Here is a 13363-nt window from a genome sequence, read left to right as displayed (position 1 = left end):
TTGTACTTCATCTTTTCTCCGCAAATTTCTAACTACATCTTCATCATCCAATGGTTCATGGTCCTTTATTGTGGCCCAAGGTGTCATTTTTGGTAATGCACGTTTAATAAATTGTTCAGGATCACAGAATCTAGACACAACATTAACCAACCTATACTGTTTAAGGAAATTGTTTACTTCATCAAAGGAACTCCTACCAATGGTAAAATCAGACGCAACCCAAAGCCTAGGAAGAAGAGAACCCTTCCTGTGTTTTTCAAGGTATTCTTTTTCAACTAGGGTCAATTGCCAGATAAACTCCATAAAAGCAATCCTAATTGGAACAAATTTTGATAAAATATGGGGAGGCCGAGGACACCCATAGACTCTGATCATAGTAAAGTTATCAAAACAATAAAAGTCCCCCCATTTATGTGAAATAGACCAGTTTGGAACATACTGGTAAGGTCTCAAAACTCTCCTAACATTAATTGGCAATCGTTCCCTATTTATTCCTAGTATTTCCATAATTGGCAAAACAATCCAATTTTCAAAGAAAAGGAAAGAAGAATGGTGAGAACTACTATCCCAAACCTAGGTCCATCTTTGTATTGGCATTAAGACACCCAATTCTTCTTTGAAAAGATCCAATTCTTTATCCATGAACTCAACATTATAGAACAAGATTAAATGCATCAACAATGAATAATGCTTGAATGTAGGGTTGGGTGCACCACTCTGAATTTCAACTAGAGCATTATGAATGTGTTCAATCACATAGCCCACATAATTGTAATCTTTGTTAACATCTAGGTGTTGAATGTCCATAGCCATCATCAGTAATTCAGCTAACACTGTTGAATCTCCATCAAAACCCAACACTCTGCATAATCCATAGATTGTACAATGCATATAATGGTGGAAAGGTGTGATGTCAAATGGTGGTTCGATACTCTCTAGAATTATAACCGGTTTCCTATTCACCCTAGGCATGTATCTGGGCATTGCATGCTTCTTGATAACACCTTTGTATTTGTCATAATCCTCTGCAATCCGCTCCAAATCTATATCTGTACATGCAACACCAGTAATCTGGAAAGCTTCAACAAAGATAGCTCTGTTAATTGAAACTAGGGTAGATTGGTTCTTTCTTCTGATTACCCTAGATACTAGGCAATAGTGTTGGCCAACTCTTTGATGAAATCCACATCAACATACACATCTGGCACAATTAACTTTGCCATATTTAAATCCTAATGGTTTGACATTGGGACACCCTTAACCCTATTATTCCAGAAATAATGAAACAGAGTAGAACCAGTCATATTAAGCATGGTAGGGTTTCTGCATTGGCTCCATAAATCTTTCCATGCCAAATCATTTGTAGTCAAAGCAATGGAAGTCCTTAGTAGAAAATCTACAAATTCTTCTTTGTATTTCTTAATCATCTTTTCCTCAGTGGCACTAGCCTTGGAACCTCTAGGTCCTCCACTTGTCGTGGCCTTGGGCTTGGGCTTGGAACGTCCAGTTCCACTTGTCGCCTGGCTCATTTTAGCTGCAGGAGAAAAACTTAACCAATTTTCTGAAATTTTCCCACACCCAACACTTTGAATTCTCCAACGTTGTTGCAGAGCTCAATTCATTGGATTACCTCGAAGATAGAATGAATTAATGCAATTATACAAAATCTCGGCTCGATCATGCAATTTATGGTATTTGGGCGCCGTCACTTCTCTCAAGTCTCATTAATTGCCACACTTGCATGAACTAGATATTGTGGCATTAATTCAAAGCTAAAGTACTCGAGCAAAATTTGAATTCATGCCCTTCTATTTGATTGGTGATTGCCATTCAAAAATTTTACAGAACCTGACAAACAAGTCCATGTGCTAGCGAGTTAGCAACAATGCTACCAAATCCTATTAATTGCAAGCTCGCAACCCCTTTTACGAATCCTCAAAGAATCTTGCGAGTGAGCGACAGTCGTTAATCTTCATCAAGCCCTTCAGTCGCAACCTCGCAACAATATTTGTAATATTCTTTCTTTACTTGCGAGCTGGCGACCACTGCAAATCTAACAAAATAACTTATTTCATCGCAAGCTCGCAACTAGAAACTTAACTTGACTTAAACCCTTGTGATCCCATGACAACAAGACACTTAACCATCATCGCATGCTCGTAATACTTTTTGACTTAAGACTTACAAACCCGCGAGCATGTGATGACCACAAAATCAGACCAAAACTTACCTATCACCAGATCACAACTTAAAATGCTTAACAACTTCAAAAACTATGAGCAAGCGACGAAACCATCTAAGATGTGATACCAACCACATCGCATGATCGCAAATTAAAATGACTTAACCGTGAACACCTCGCGACCTTGCGATAACATAAAATCAAACCCAGTCGCAACCTCGCAACATAAAATGGTATTTGGGCACCATCACTTCTCTCAAGTCTTATTAATTGCACACTCGCAACCAGTTATAACAACTCGGCAAACAAGTCCATGCGTCAATCCCCATATTTAATCGCACACTCGTAATCGATTATAACAATTTGGAAAGGAACCGACGAGTTAGCGACAATGCTACCAAATCCTCTTAATCGCAAGCTCGCAACCCCTTTTACGAATCCTCAAAGAATCTTGCAACAAGTGATAGCCGTTGATCTTCATCAAGCCCTTCAATCGTAACCTTGCAACAACATTTGTAATATTCTTTCTTTACCTGCGAGCTGGCGACCACTGCAAATCTAACAAAATAACTTATTTCATCGCAAGCTCACAACTTGAAACTTAACTTGACTTAAACCCTTGCGATCTCGCGACAACAAGGCACTTAACCACCATCGCATGCTCACAACACTTTTTGACTTAAGACTTACAAACCCGCGAGCATGCGATGACCACAAAATCAGACCAAAACTTACCTGTCGCCAGATCGCAACGTAAAATGCTAAACAACTTCAAAACCTATGAGCAAGCGACGAAACCAACTAAGCTGCGATACCAACCACATCAGATGATTGAAAATTAAAATGACTTAACCACAAACACCTCGCAACCTTGCGATAACATAAAATCACACCCAGTCGCAACCTCTCAACATAAAATGGTCAAGTGCAAAACATCTTGTGAGGTAGCGACAACTAAAATCTCCCAGTACTCGCAAGCTCGCGACTTAAATTGACTTGATGATAAAGGACGTGCGAGCTAGCGATAACCATAAAATCTCAAAACTTTTTATCTCTTGACCACAGCGACCCAACAAGTACAAAAAAAAATTGATGTTTTCTATTAATTTACCACCATAAATAGGCGCGAGCAGTGGCACACAGACCATTAATGACTTAGTACTTACTCGCTAACTCTCGCGATTATAATGCATGGCATCAAACCAATTTGAGACCTCGCAACCAAAGCAATTTCATTAACAATCTCCAGTTTGCTAACATAAAATGCTAACACTCAAAAAACTAGAGACCTCAAGATTTAAACCCAAACCAACACTCGCTAAATCGCCACTTAAATTGTTAAACATGAAATTTATCTATGAGTTAGAGATGAAACATTAAACATGTCTCATTGTCTTACTGTCTGACCAACCATTTGACCACACTTGACGTTGACATTGACAAATAAAGAGAGGACAACTCAGATTTTCAACGCACGACAACTTCGGTTTACTAGCCAACTAAGACAAAAACATCAACAGTAGAAAGGTTCTAGCAGTAACAGTTATGCAATATGAATAATTTTATGGATCTTGTGACATAAATTGTTGCATTTCATGTTCAACATAATGTGGAACCAAATACCAATTTACTAATAATTCAATTGTTTACTAATAATTCAGAAAATAAATTCTAATTGTTTACTAATAATTCAAATTCATAATTAAAAATATGAAATAAGTATCCGTTCTGATTGACAAATTCAAGGAATACAATATCAAAAATCATCAATGACAACTATAGTATTGCAATTTTGCAAATTGAAATTGTAATATGAATCAAGAATTGTAGTATAGTTATAAATACCTATAAACTAACTGCTAATTCACTTCAGTGACTCGCTCCGAGGCTTCTATATCCCAAATGGACTCAAGATCCGAAAACTGACTAGCACTAACAAGTTCATCTTCATTCTAAGTCGGCTATTCAAAAATTTCTTCGTCTTCATGCTGAATCTGAGTCTGGGATCCATCATTTGTCTCACCACTAGCACTAGCAGTAGCACCACCAGATTTTAAAGTGTTGCACAACCCTCGTCTTTCATGCATGGAATTCCAGATTGCCAGTGCCCTATAATATGGAGAATCTCTAACATTATATTGGGTTACAAACAACCTCAAGCAAGTTTCCAAATTTTTATCTAATTTGTTTTTGATCTTTGATTTCAAAAGCCCTAATGCATTGAAAACTCTCTCATCTTCCATCGACCCTAATATCATTGTTTGACATAAATCAACAAGTTTCAAATATTTTGGTACTACAATACGCAATGCTTCACTTTGATCTATCCTTTTCCAAAGCCTTGTGATTGATCCAGGTTCAAATGGATTCTCCAAGTTAACCAACTGCTATTTCATAAGCAATGCAAACTATTTACATTGTTTTTAAAGATGATCTAAATTTAAAATTCCTTCTATTGGCTGTCCATTGCAATATGCATCTTTTGAAAATGTCAATAGCAATTCCTCTAGTTTTTTATGAAACATCTTTGCGTCATTTGGATTATCTCCAATTGAATGCCAAAATTGAGGATACACACAACCCATGACTTCAAGTATTTCTTCTCAAGGGAATATTTCATGAATCTCAGTTGAAAGTTCATATGCAATAGACTTCAAATTATCACTAACAGATTTAACAATCCTGTCAAAATCTTCCTTTTTAACTGGTAGTGCTTTGCCTGGCTTGCCCATCTTAGATTGGTGCATTGGTATCTAAAATCCTTTTACAACGACACATAACTCATTTTTTGTATTGAAATGTAAAAAAATTTCAGCATGATTCAAATTTGTAATTATTTGCCACCTAAAAAAATTTGGGCTTAGCCCTGTTAGATCTTAATATAGACCATCCAAGCTCAAGCATGTCATTTTACGTAGAGTGTTATACTCATTGATATACATAGTTCTGTCTTGGGCTTTCTTAACAAGTTTTTTCATTGAATCCAACATGGGAAGAAGACTAGCTAAATTTAACAGAGTCTCTATATCACTTAGCTTATGTAAGAGATTAGGAGCTTTGTCTACTGTGAGGCATTGCTCATACATTAGTCTAATCAAGGATTGATATTCTATTAGAACTCGTTCCGCTGGTCCATGCAAGGAGATCCATCTGGTCTCAACATCCCTGAGAAGCTTGTTTCCTATTGTTACTCCCTCAGCAAAAATTTGAAATTCTGCAAAATGTTTAGGACTTCGGCAGAAGTATGAGTGGAGCTCGTGGAAATTGCTTACAATTATATATGCTAAATTCATTTGATGGGCCATGCAATGAATGCCAACCATGTATGGTGCAATACTAGTTTGTAATCTTGCGCAAAGACCGGTCCTTTGACCTTGCATTACTGCAGCTCCATCAGCTCCAACACACACCAACTTCTTATCAATTGTCAAGTCATCCATACTAGCAATTTCATTCAAAGCTTTCTTAACTTTCAAATATAAATTTTCTGCTGTTGAATTGCCCCTCATTTTATGAACGCGAAGTAGATGAGCTCGGCGGACGTGTTCTTTTACGGTATACACATGCATACAAACCCAAGCAGTGTTATCTACCATAGTAACTTCATCTATGGATAATTAAATGAATTTTGACTCATTTACACTCTCTTGTAAATTTTGCTTTTCCACCTCAGCGAGACAGTTTGCCATTTCCCATCCAGCATTTATTGACCAATGTGACATAGGATAGTGAGGAGCATTAAAAAAAGATAATAAATTACTAAATTCTGGGAAATATTTCATAGGACGCCCTCTCGATAGAATATGAAAAACAACACTCATCTGAACAGTCTTTGCCAGGTTTGCATCTTTCGCTACATGTTCAAGCCCAACCTTGATTGAATTTCCAAATCCACTATTACCAATCAGTGTCATTTTGTGGTTATGCTCTTCATATTCCATGACATACTTAACATGAAGACATTCTTCCTTTGATTTCCATCTTACTACTCATGTTTCCTTTCCGTCTATGATCTGTTTTTCATAAACCTTACCAATATGCTTTTGTATGGTGTCAAGCTTTAGCTGCATCTTCTTCTCTCTTTTAGTTTTCTAGCTACAAATCTTACACCTGCATTTTGTTGGTTGTTCATCATTGTTTGGGACCGGTTCAATGAATGGGTACTTTGCTACCCAATAAATCTTAAAACTCCTTGTCATCTCCCACTCTCACCCCAGTTTTACTTTCCTTTTTCTTTTCTTCCTACCAACATGATCTTCAGTACTAGCATTTGCATCCGAGTGAATTATCTCATTGTGTGTATCCCTTAGAACATCTTCTGCCATGTCAGTATTGTCATCCTCATTTGATGCATTTAACTCAATGACAATCCCACCTTGTGGTGGTGGTGAGCTACTGTGAATGGCTTCTGCAACTACAGAAGTTGATGGACCAGAAACTTTACTAATTCCAAAGAAAAACTTTATGGTAGTATCTTTAAGTTTAATTTTTGGGCTTTTTGATGGCCTCTCAATCCCTTCAGTTTTACCACCCTGAGGAGTCTTACCCTTGTCTGACATCCCAATCCCTTCACCACCCTGAGGAGTCTTAATCTCACCCTTGTGTGACATCTCAATCCCTTCACCACCCTAAGGAGTCTCACCCATGTCTGACTGTGACATCTTGAGTCTTGACCTCTCACTACAAATTAAAAGTTAAAACTAATACTATCAAGTATGAAGAAATGATTACTCACCTTTATGCCTTCTCAATTCTCTGAATCAGGAATCAGGAATGCCTGGACCTGTGTTGCAGGATTGTAACTCTGGTCCTCCGCCCTACAATGAACTTCGACTTTCCAACTCAATTTGCGGAATGAAAACCGAGACTCGAGAGCTCCCAATTTACTAATCAGACACGAACTAATTGTAAGAAAGAGTGTATTTATAGCAATCCACGATTGCATTTTTGGCGAATTGCATGGAGCCCAGGCATCACAATTGCCAATAAACATTTAATTTAAGCGGGGCGAAATGGGTCCTTGAATGCTTATAATGTTTTAATTGATATTGGCGAATTTGGCTGACGCGTGCAATGAACATTTAATTTACCATTGGCGAATTAGGTCATGGGTACATGGTTGTTTTACTATTGCTGGTGAATAACGGAGGTTATCTAATACCCACATCCAAGTGATTTCAGGCAAATATTATAGGCATGTACGTCAACGGTGTGTGGTCAATGGCGAAGCCGGATTCTACAGTGTACCATTAACCCCGAAATTCCAGGCGATTTGACCACAATGTTGCCCCAGACTATTCATGCAAAATTTGCCAATTGGCGAAGATTCGCCACTAAAAAAATCTCTGGAGATTGGTTTACTACTTATCGGTCTTGTGATGGTGGTATGGTCTACATGGGAAATGACAACCCATGTGAAGTTGTTGGTGAAGGAGAGGTAAGAATCAAGATGTTTGATGGAGTAGTTAGAACTATTCAGTATGTTAGGCATGTACCTAGTTTAAAGAAAAAAATTGCTTTCACTTGGAGTGTTTGATGAACAAGGTTATAGATTCAGTGATGAAAATAGTTGTCTCAAGGTAACAAAGGGAGTTTTGGTTGTGCTAAAGGGAGAGAAGGTTGGAAATCTCTATAGGTTAGTTGGACAAACTAAAATTGGAGAGGTTGTTGTGGTATCTGATGTAGAGATGGACTTATTATCAACCTGGCATCAAAGGCTAGGCCATATGACTGAATGAGGTCTCAAGGTACTACTAGATAGAAGTCTTCTCCCAGGTGTAAAATCTAAAGATTTAAGTTTTTGTGAACATTGCTTGTTTGGAAAATAGAATAGACTGAGTTTTTCTAGAAGTACTACTAGAAGCAAAGATGTATTAAATCTAATTCATTCAAATACTTGGGAAGCTCCTATAACATCTATTGGAGTTTCATCATACTTTGTTTCATTTATAGATTATTATTCCTGTAAGGTGTGGATTTATCTTCTCAAGAAGAAATCTGAAGTGTTTTCTTGTTTTAAAAGGTTTAGAGCTCTGGTAGAGAATCATAAAGGTAAGACAATAAAGTGTTTTAGAACCGATAATGGAGGTGAGTTTTGTTCAACATAATTTAATCAATTTTGCAGTGACCATGGAATTGCAAGGCAGTTGACGGTTGCTAGGAAACCACAATAAAATGGTGTTGTTGAAAGCATGAACCATACAATCATGGAGCGAGCCAGATGTATGTTGAGTACTGTTGGTTTGGAGAAGAAATTTTGGGGTGAGGCTGTAAATACAACTTGTTTCTTGATCAATAAATCTCCCACTACTGCTCTTGATAATAGAATTCTAGAAGAAATATGGAAAGGTAAACCAGTTGATTACTCATTCCTCCGTATTTTTGGTTGCAATGCTTATGTACATATTCCTAAAGAAAATAGAAATAAGCTAGACAAGAAGTCCATAAAATGTATTTTTCTTGGTTATGTAGAAGGTACATAGGGGTACAAATTGTGGGATACTATTGCCCACAATATTATTGTTAGTCGAGATGTGTATTTTAATGAAAATTCAATGCAAAGAGGTAAAGAACAACAAGGTATGGAAGTTATTGTAGTAGAGGTTGAAAAACATGATGATCATCTAGATGTGCTTAATGAAGAACAACTAGATGCAGAGCAGCTAGATGAAGATCAACCAAAAGAACAACAGGGTGAATCATCACTTGTTTTAAGAAGATCTAGTAGAGTAATCAAAGCACCTATAAGGTATTCTCTTACTTGTAATTTTGCTTATGCATTACTTACTGATGTTGGTGAACCTAGTTCATATCAAGAGGCTTGTGAAGTTGAATGTGCAAGCAAATGGAGAGTTTCTATGGAAGAGGAGATGGAAGCTCTACATAAGAACAAAACATGGGAGCTTATGTCATTGCCTAAGGAGAGAAAAAATATTGGGAACAAGTGGGTCTTCAAGTTGAAGAGAGATTTAAATGATAATTTGGAGAGATATAAAGCTCAGTTGGTGGCCAAGGGGTATGTACGGAAATCTGGTATTGGTTTTGATGAATTTTTTTCAACTGTTGTACGATTAAGTATTGTTAGAGTTGTTTTATCTCTTGTTGCTAGTCTTGATTTGGAGTTAGAACAGTTAGATCTAAAAACAACCTTCCTGCATGGTGATCTCTCTGAGGAGATTTATATGCAACAACCAGAAGGATTTGAGGAAAGAGGAAATGAGAATCTTGTTTATAGGCTAAGAAAATCATTGTATGGTTTGAAACAGGTGCCAAGGTGTTGGTACAAGCGGTTTGATTCCTTCATGTTGAGTTTGGGTTTTAGTAGATGTGAGGCTGATCATTGTGCCTATTTTCAAAGGTATGATGATAATAGTTTTATTATTCTACTACTGTATGTTGATGATATGTTGGTAGTAGGTCCCAACATGTATAAAATCATCCATTTGAAAACTCAGCTTGCTAGGGAGTTTGAGATGAAGGACTTAGGCAGTGCAAATCAAATTCTTGGAATGAGGATGCATAGAGATAGAAATAATAGGAAATTATGGTTGTCACATAAAACTTATGTGGAGAAGGTTTTGCAGCGCTTCAATATGCAGAAATCACAACTAGTTAGTACTCCATCTTCTGTTCATATTAAATTCTCTTCTGAACAGTTCCCTAGCACAGAAGCAGAGAAGACATAGATGTCTCATATACCGTACTCATCAGTAGTAGGAAGTCTTATGTTCACCATGGTGTGCACCAGCCTAGACATTGCACAAGCACTGGGAGTTGTTAGTAGGTACATGGTGAATCCCGGTACTGATCATTGGACAACTGTGAAGTGAATTATCGGATATTTGAGAGGCACTTCATATGTTGCTATCCATTAGAATGGGAGTAGTCTTCAAGTTAATGGGTATGTGGATGCAGATTTTGGTGGAGACAGAGATAAGAGAAAGTCTACAACAGGTTATTTTTTCTCTTTAGCTGGAGGTGTTGTTAGTTGGGTGTCAAAGTTGTAGGCAGTGGTGGCATTGTCTACTACTGAGGTAGAATATATGGCAACAACATAGGCTAGCAAGGAGGCGATTTGGCTTCATAGACTTTTGGGTGAATTACAAGTGAAACAAGATAACATGGTATTGCATTGTGATAGTCAAAGTGCTTTAGACTTAGCACGAAACTCAACTTACCATTCGAGAACAAAGCATATTGATATTCAATATCACTTTTTTTGTGAAGTGGTAGAAGGAGGACAGATCTCTTTAGCCAAGATTCACACTGATGTAAACCCTACAAATATTATGATGAAACCTATTAGTAGAGATAAGTTCATTTGGTGCAGAACTTCTCTTGGTCTGTAGATTATGTGATGATAGGCAACATTGGCAATGGTATTTCAGTAGAGGAATTATTCCAAGAGTTTAAAATTTGACTTCAAGTGGGAGAATGTTGGAATGCGAAGTCAATTACGACACGTCTTTTGTATGTGTCATACAATTTGTCTTCAATTAGGACTCTTCTCTTGTATGTGTCATGCATGTAGTTGTGTGATTTGTACTTACTATATTTAGTAAGTTGTCTCCAACTAGGACCCTACAACTCGGTTGTATTGACTTAGTAAATTATTAAGCAATTCATAGTAGAATCAAGTTGGACTCTATATGTGTCAACATTGTAGACAATTGAGTGCATCATATATGATTAGTATTTCTATGACTATAGTGGTGGCATTGGAAGGGTTAGAGGTGGAAAATTTGAGAACTTAATTATAGCATTAAGTTTCTCAAATTTGTATATATAGAGAGTAGCTCTGCCTCTTTTGAAAATAAGGCCAGAATAGTTTTTGAGATTCTTGTAACTCTGTAATTCCTAAGAATCAATACGAAAGACAAAATTTGCCCATGGTTTTTTACTAGTATAGTTTTACCAGGTTTTTCCACGTAAATCTATGTGCTATGTGCTATTATTCTTCTTTGCAAAATTTATGCACTTGTTATTTTTCTCACAGTTGGAACATGCAATCTTCCATTTGACGGCCATAATTTTGACATAATAATAATCCTCAGCTAGATTCTTTTCAAATTGTTATATTATTTTTAGATGATTATATTGTTTGAACAAGTACCACGTAGTGACCAGTACTTGCCGTAATTTAGAAATAGAAATAGTTAAGTATCATTTGAATTATAATTGAAATTTAGAAATATTGTTGGTTAAAATTATATGTATTGCATTTTTATTTATTTTTATTTTGAGAAATGAGATTGTATTAGAAATAGTAAGAATAGTATATATATGATAGTATTGAAATATATTTTTAAGAGTTTTGAAAGATATATATGCAAGTATCAGTGCTCCAGATTTGCATGCCCTTGTTCTCTTCATGAGAGATTTTGAGCCTTGTTCTTCAGATCTGTGTATTCGGGGGTTTGGGCAGTTTTGTTTTTCCATTTTTGGGGGGTAGCTAATTTGTTGGTAAATTTTGGTGCCAAAAGGACCTCACAGTTGGATTCAGAAGGCTGATTCCATGAATTTTGATATATACTTTGCCTATTTTCGGTGACAGTGGCATCTGGGGCATGATTTTTTATGGGCACATTTTTTGAGGCATGAAAATCCGTACGGTTGTACCTACAAATGCTTCAGAAAATTTTTCATCAAAAAAAAAAATATATATATATATATTTTACCCTCTTTATGCCCTACAAAAGGTTTTTTTTTTCTTTTGGCCGTAACTTGGTCATACGGAGGAGTTTTTTCAAAAACCTTATATCGTCGGAAAGCTCTTTCCGAGCTCTATCTGGAGGTTTGACCTTTTGATTTTTCTATTTTGATGGTATTTTTTTCTGTCAAAGCCAAAGGTTCTTTTTTGCACTCTAGGAGACATAACTTGATCATTCGAACTCCATTTTTTGAAAACTTTATATCGTTGGAAAGCTTATTCTATGTTCTTTTCATTTATATGAGTTTTCTTTCCAGATTCTGCTCCAAGTATATTTTTTTCATTTTTTTCTTTTCAACACTCTGGTGAATATCTTGGATGTTTCAGGTCGTGGGATCTCTTTCTTTGAGTAGGATGTCTCATATTTGGTTGTTCTTTCTGTTTCCATTCTTCTGTCTCTTCTGATCATTGTAGATATTTTTTTGTAAGCATTTTCTCTATGCAAACACACTAAGATAAAGTGCCACTATGCATTGTATACTTGAGATCTTGCACATCTTGTGCCTTGTTGTATATGCACTACACTATAAAGTGCAATGGGGGTTGATATTTGTTTTGTTTTCCATCTACCTTTGTCATGTGAGTGTTCCTTCCATGACATTAGCCTCATGATTTGTGTCAAGTGAGTGTTCCTTCCATGACACTATGTACTTTCTCTCCTCCTTCAATGTTTCTATTTCTTTGTCATGTAGCTTGTTGATCATCAAAACTAATTAACCCAAGTACACTTGCAATTGATCTATGAAATAGCCAATTCAATCTATGAAGAACCTCAGGGCTTGGACAACATGACAAGGATATGAATCCTTCTACTCTTCAGGCTCTGCAAAACCTAGGCGGGTATACCTTTGATGCTTAAAATTAAACCTATTACACACCTATGATAGCATCAATAAAACAGATAGATTTCACAAGGGCTTAGCAACTAGGAGGTTACTGTAGATGGGCTAGATCCACATTGACATCTCAACTAAGTTGAAGCATGAGATGGATGAAACATTCCCATAGAACATAAAACAAAGAAAGATATTATGATTTTGGATTTTTAAATTGTTTGAGAATCCGTTCAATTGCAAGATCAGTGCCTTATCCAAGGGCAACAGAGTCACAAATCAAACTATAGATGAAAATTTATACTACAGATCCATCTTCATTCTTAAGTATTCCTGCATTTAATGCCTTGCATAAATGCATTACTAAGATCATTCACAAAATCATCAAATCTTGAAACTATATTCCATTATTCATGATTTATTACAAAATTTAAATCCTTCCTTGAAGAATCCTTGCAAACAATCACAACTATCTCCTTGAGATAACAAATTTCATCCTCCTTCAGGATCTGATTTGAATAAAATGGAAATACAAATCTAGAGACAATATTGTGTGAATTTATGTATGCCTTACATACACAAGAACCTGCAACTAAGAACACCTACAACAAGAATTAAACTCCATTACTCAAAGAAAAA

Source organism: Cryptomeria japonica, chromosome 8, assembly GCF_030272615.1.
Source record: "Cryptomeria japonica chromosome 8, Sugi_1.0, whole genome shotgun sequence".
NCBI classification, from domain to species: domain Eukaryota; kingdom Viridiplantae; phylum Streptophyta; class Pinopsida; order Cupressales; family Cupressaceae; genus Cryptomeria; species Cryptomeria japonica.
This window is presented reverse-complemented; position numbering follows the sequence as displayed.